Source organism: Liolophura sinensis, chromosome 1 (genome assembly GCF_032854445.1).
Source record: "Liolophura sinensis isolate JHLJ2023 chromosome 1, CUHK_Ljap_v2, whole genome shotgun sequence".
Taxonomy (NCBI): Eukaryota; Metazoa; Mollusca; class Polyplacophora; order Chitonida; family Chitonidae; genus Liolophura; species Liolophura sinensis.
In genome coordinates, this window is record NC_088295.1 from 45,018,626 (window position 1) to 45,026,035 (window position 7,410).

Sequence of the window (7,410 nt, forward strand, 5' to 3'; positions counted from 1 at the left end):
GAAAAGAAATCCTAAAAAGGGCAAGAAATTTAGTCGGAAACCCAAAGGAAGTAGTGTCCTTCTGAAAGTCTTTGTAATAAATGATTAAAAAAAAGACCCATACATACTACATTTATAAAGATGAATTTCTTGTTTTTTAAGTTACAGTATATTTGAATCTTCACTCCTGCATAGCCCTGCGGATGGTCTTGGGTTTTCCCTCGGGCTCCCCCGCCATCGTATAAGTGAAATATTCTTGAGTACGGCGTAAAACACCAGTCAAATAAAGAAATAAATCACTCCTGCACAGGTTGAATCTCATGTCTTCACATACAGTTGAGGAGTCTTGCTCGGTTGCCAAAACATTGTCCAGACCAAAGTTAATCAACCACGAACAATGAGTTTGCAGTCTTGAATCCAGCTTTCTGCTGTGTACTGCTATGGCTTTTGGAGAAGTTCGTCAGTTACCTGGTAACATGTGGGGATAATTCCAGACACTGTGGTTTCTTCTGCTCCAAATCTGCTAATTATACAAAAAGTTTTGGTAAATACTTGCCACCTGCGTGTGTGAATATTATTTGAAATTAACCTTATGACTTAATCCTCTGCCTGATCTTCTCCACCCATAATCCTGATGGATCAAATGAATGAAATATCCTTGAGTATGGCGTTCATCTCCCAATAAACTACCTACATTCAAATTTATCTGTGAATTTGAGTGGTTTAGCTGAATATCCTAAGTCTTGTAATTTTTGGGACACCTGGTCTGCTTGTTTCATCCAATATACATGTAATTGTAGCAGGAAACTTTATTTTCCTTTTTTTTTCACATGGTTAATTCTATTTAATAAACATCATATTCATATCTTTATTTTTCCCCCAAAACTGGGAGATAAATGTAATTCTTTGCTTTCAGTACTACTGATATCTGTCTTAAAATTAGAAGAATTAGGGTAGTTTAGACTGTCTCAGTTTGGACCAATTCAATCCAGTTTCAGCTGGCTGAGCTGTAGGTCAGGAGGTTTGCCAGGTACCTGATGACATGTGCATTACTCCAGGTTCAAGGAGGTTTCTTCCACCCTGTGCGTTACTCCATAATCTACGAGGTGTCTTGCACATTATGCATTACTTCAGGCTCTACTGGATTTCCTCCATGCCGTGCAGTATTCCAGGTTCTGCAAGGTTTCTTCCACTTTGTGCATTACTCCAGGGTCCTACTGGGTTTCCTCCATATTATGCATTGCACCAGGTTTTACTGGTTTCTTCCACCATATGGCGCTACGCATGTTCTGTGAGGTTTTTTACACATTATGTCTTATTCCAGTCTCCACTAACTTTCCTCCACCTTGTGCTTGACTCCAGGTTCTACTAGGTCTCTACCTTGTGCATTACTCCAGATTCTACTAGGTTGGTCCAGCCTATGCATTACTCCAAATTCTACTAGGTTGATCCAGCCTATGCATGACTCCAGATTCTACAAGGTTTCCTCCACCCAGTGTATTACTGATAGATTTCTGCCACCCTATGCATTAGTACAGATTCTGCAAGGTTTCATGTTTTAGTAAGTTACTTCATCCTATACATTACTCCAGGTTCTGTCCAGTTTTCTTCCATCCTGTGCATTAATCCAGATTCTTCAAGCTTTCTTCTACCCTGTGCATTACTCCAGGTTCTACGAGGTTTACCTCTGCCCAATGCATAACTCAAGGTTCTACGAAGATTTCCCGACCCAATGCATCAATCCAGGTTCTACAAGGTTTCTCCCATAGTATGCATTACTCCAGATTCCACTAGTGTTTGGGTTGTGCATTCTTTGTTGATGTCTTGGCGATGACTATTGCGAGCAAGCTTTTCTTTGACATGACACATCAGGGGCGGCAGCTCACTGGCGGCAGTATATGCAAACACGCCCAATGACTTCATCGTCATATAATCGAAAATTATGTACCTGTGCGACGTAAAACCCATGCCTACACACATGTGCATACGGCGTTAGGACCAAGTTCGTTTTTCGTGATTCGACAAACGAATAACATGCGAGCCCAAATTTCCTCCTTCGAATCTAGAATAACATGCTGTCAATAATAAAAGTTATTCGTTTTTCATTATTTGAATAACGAATATCGTGCTAGCACCAGATTCGACATTCAGGTCTCCAAATGACCTGCTGGACGTATAGAATTCAGCAACGTGTTCACCATCTGACTTTTTACCACCACTAAGACGCTATCTCGAATGTACTGTTAGCACGTTATTCAGATGTGAAATAAGACGTTGACTCGAATTTCGTGTCACGACGTTTCTCATTATTCGGTTTTTCAGAAAAGTGCTAGCACAAATGTGGCAGCACGTTATTCCAGTCTCGAATAAACCTGCTGGCAATATAGAAATTAGCACCATATTTGTTTTTCGTTATTCGAAGAACCAGTAGGTCTACCGGTAACGTGTGAGCACCATATTCGAGCCAGTACGATATTGAAGACACGAATAATGAAAAACGCCCTAGCACTATATTCGAACCAACATGTTATTGAAGCCCTGAATAACGAAATACTCGTAAGCACCATATCCGGGAAAATGTTCTGTTTCAGGCCCCATTAACAAAAAATACGCTTGCATTCTATGCACGCAAATATTTTATTTGAGATACGAATAACGAAACACGTACTAGCACCATATTCGAGCCAGCATGCTACTAATGAGTCGAATAACGATAAACACGCTAGCACCATATTTGTGTAAAACTTCTTACACTCGAGTTTGTACGTTATTTACTAACCGAAAAACGTTGAGTCACACATTTCGAGTAAGCTTCTAATTTCACCTTCGAATATAACGTGATAGCCCCATACTGTAGACAGCATGCTACTGCATGAAGATAGGAATGGATGTGGCCGGTATTAGCCAAGCCGATGCTAAATTCTCTATACGATGAGTACGTCATTTAAGATATAAATATTGAATATCGCGCTAGCATGATATTCGTCATTCGAATAACAAAAAACGAGTTTTGTGCTAAATTCTATACGCCAATACTTTATTCAGTATTCGAATAATGAATGTCTTGCTAGTACGACAGTCGTTATTCAAATAACGTAAGCGCTTCCACCGAGCTGCGGATGGTCGTGGGTTTCATCCGGCATTGTCCGGTTTCCTCCCACCATAATGCTGGCCGCCCTCGTATAAGTGAAATATTCTTGAGTACGGCGTCAAAAAGCAGTCAAATAAATAAATAAATCGAATAACGAAAAACGAATGGTTTGCTAACTTCTATATTGCCAGGGTGAATAAGGAATGTGGTGCCAGCTTGAATCTGGTGCTGAGTGTCCGTTCACATTACCCTACTTTACCGCAAATCCAATAACACAGAGGTGTTCAACTTAAACTATTGGAATTGCTATTTGACTCCTTTAGTTAAAGCTTCGCTCTCTTGGCTTAAACTTGGTGCTTTGTCAGCTACCGGGTAGTTTTCCTTTGGTTTTATCCAACTTCCTGTACAACCAATATGCAAAATATTTTAGAAGACGTCATTAAACTCCAATCAAATACATGTATAAATCTTAGTACTTTGCATTCTCATCGTAATGCAACAACCATAACTTCATGCTTTAAGGTCAACTTTGAACACACTTTTGAAGGAAACCGATTTGATTTTAGCTTAAAATTTTAATCAACTTTTGAAGGAAACCAATACGACTTTTGGTTCAAATTAACACACACTTTTGAAGGAAGCCGATTGGACTTCATAATTTATTACACTTGAAGTACACCATTGGGACCGGGATTTTCATATTGTGATCCACTTTTGAAGGAAGACATCTGGACTTTCGGTCACTTACACTTTTAAATATCTTGAGTTATCTTCCGCTAGCTAAGCTTGGGCCCAACAGGTCAAGTACGTCATATCTAGGCTTCGGATATTAACAAATCAATAACGTTCAACACAAACCAACAAAACTCCAAGAAAATATATAAGTAAGAAATTATGAGGGATTTATGTGAGGAGAACCAGTCAGCAGTTTTGACCCAAGAAATGCTCTATATAAGCTTACACTCAAAAAATTAATCTGTTAATTTTAAGACAGTCTGTTGTCTGAGTTTTGCTAGAATGTATCCTGTTATTATAACATAATATTCTGTCATATTCAATATAATATCCTGTTAGTGTAATAAAATCTTTTAGTTGAATTAATAAAATACGTGTGTTACATTTAACATAGTAATCTGCCCCAATAGCAGAATACATTCTTGCATCACTCAAGACAACAGACTTTCTATTAGAATTAACAGATTAATTTTTTTTCAGTGTAAATTTAATCATTATCCAAATGTTGTACTACATAATCAAAAATATGTATCTCAGGTGCGCTTAACTGTTAGTTCGTGGCGATACTAACCAAGAGGATGCATATACAGTCAATGACCACTGGTTAAGTATGATGAATGCAGACCATCATATCATTATTGCAGATAGCGGTGCTGTACATATACGTGTCGGTTTGTCTTACAGGCCTATTCCATTTACATGCAGAACCACGCTCTGTGTATATTTTACTCTGGATCACCTGAAAACTAAATGACACACTAACCCAGCTAGTTTCGTTTTTCCCCTTGCATACACTGTGTTTATTCATGAGGGCCTATCTCTCTCCTTGAAGCTGACATACATATACCTACGAATATATATACATCCCCAGTCGCGTACATGTGTGTCCTGACCTTACAATTTTAGCCTTTGTCTTGTTACAGCAGGGCGCTACGTAAGTATAGCTGTTAAGTGTATGTTTCACTGCACTCGTAATTATACATCACTTTGAACCAAGGCCTCCGCAGCAAAACCTCTCCCGCAGAATAAGGTTGTGAGTTATACTCCCGTTAGTTCCTCCAGCTGACATAACGTAGCTGGTATTCCATGACGAATCGGTCATTCGCATGAAGATATTTCTGGTCACATTCCATCTATGTATCTTAATGCACTCCTATCCATGTCACACTCCCTTCGCCTGACAACATCTATACCTCGAGTATCACCCGTCCTATCATATCCTGACATTACGTCGACTCCCGTGCCACCCACGTCTTCTAGCTCTGTGCTTCTGTACTACCCCCCTTCTCCTGACTCTACGCCGGTCTACTCCTGCACACCCACCTCCTTTGACCTTGCGTCTACTCCTGTACATTGCATAACTCCTGTACCACCCACTTCTTCTGACATTCCGTTTACTCCTGTACCACTCATCTCCTCAAATTACACCAACTCATGTACCACCTACCTCTTCTGACTTCATGTCTTCACCTGTACCACCCACCTCTTCTGACATTACCTCTACCAGCCACCTTTTCTGACTCTGCGTCTATTCCTGTACCATCTCCATCTTCAGGCACTACCTCTACTGAATTTTCCCCTTCTCCTGATTACGCCCACCCACTTCTTCTGACTCGATCTACGGCCACGGTATCATCCAACTCTTCTGACTGTACTACTCCTGCACCACCCACTTCTTGTGACTACGTCTACTCTTGTACCACTCACTTCTTCTGACTCTACGTCTACTCCTGTAACATTCAATTCTTCTGACTCTACGTCTGTTCCTGTATCACCCACGTCTCTTGACAACACTTCAATACACTGGCCATTTTCCTGACACTGGGCATTTTCCTGACAATGCGCCTGTTCCCTTACCACACACTTTTTCTGATACCATCTCTACCTCAAAACGTACCACACACTTTTCTTGAAACTAGGTTTATTCATGTGCCGCCCACTTCTCTCTGACACTACATCTCTCACTTTATCACCCTCTTCTATTGACATCACGTCTATTGCCGCATAACCTACTTCACCCGGCATCAAGTTTATTGCTACACCATCCAATGTTCCTCACAATAAGTCTATGGCTGTACTATACACTTCTTACGATAACTATTGCTATACCACCCACTTCTTACAATAAGTTTATTGCTGTAACACCCACTTCTTACAATAAGCCTATTGTTATACCACCCAATTCGTTCAATAAGTCTATTGCTGTACTTTGTACTTCTTATGACACCACGCCTTCTCTTTACACCAAGTCTCCTCGTGTACCTTCTCTAAAACCTCTATTCCTCTACCGTGCACTTCTCTTGACACTAATTCCACACCTATGCTACCTGTCTGCTAACACTCTATTCCATTGCCACAAATTCTTGTTAATATTAGGCCTATTCCTCTCCCACACCACTTCTCTTGACACCACGTCTATTCCTCTGCCAACCACTTTTCTTGACAACATGTCTATTCCTTGACCGCCCACTTCTCTTGACACCACGTCTATTCCTTTACCGCCCACTTCTCTTGACACCACGTCTATTCCTCTACCAATTACTTCTCTTCACACCTTGTCTATTTCTTTACTAACCAGTTCTCTTGACACCACCTATATGCCTCTGTCAACCACTTCTCTTGACACCACGTCTTTTCCTCTCCCAACCACTTCTCTTGACACCACGTCTATTCCTTTACCGCCCACTTGTTTTGACACCACGTCTTTTCCTCTACCAACTACTTATCTTCACAACACGTCTATTTCTTTACTAACCAGTGCTCTTGACATCACGTACATGCATCTACCAACCACTTATCTTAACACCACGTATATGCCTCTACCAACTATTCATCTTGACATCACGTATATGCCTCTGCCAACCACTTCTCTTGACACCACGTCTGTTCCTCTACCAACTATTTATCTTGATATCACGTCTATTCCTCTACAAACCACTTCTCTTGACACGACGTCTATGCCTGTGCCAACCACTTCTCTTGACACCACGCCTGTTCCCCTACCAACCTCTTATCTTGACATCATATTTGTTCTTTTAAAAAAGAACAAACTTGACTGGACATCTCATCTAGCCCATAACCACTGACTTAAACTACGGCTATTTCAATGAAACTAACTGTTGTTGTGTAAATGAAATATTCCGGAGTTAATCACAAAATAAACTGATCAATAAACAAGTCCTTATTCCATCCACTTCTCAGTTATAGTTGTATTTTGGGGGACTTTTCTCGACAACATTCCTATCCAAAAGTCAGCCATGTCTCTTAACTGACATCATCTGTTTTGCTAATTCGATCCACCCATTTCACCTTTTTTCAGCACCACTTTCTACCAGTGATAATATCAATATTCATTCAAGTATCTATATCATCTACTTTCTCACTTCTGTTCCATCAGTTTCGTCTAACGTCCATTAGGAACAAATGTTTTTTTTTTTTATATTTGTCACTTTCTGCGTACCGTATATTAAAATAACATTGAGCTTATTGTGTTTTACTCCTGAGTGGGTCAACCAGCACATATTGTCGAGAGTTCCAATCGTTATAGCTCTGAGAAGTGTTCACAGTCGCATTATAGTCTCGTTGTAGGCAACAGATGACAACAA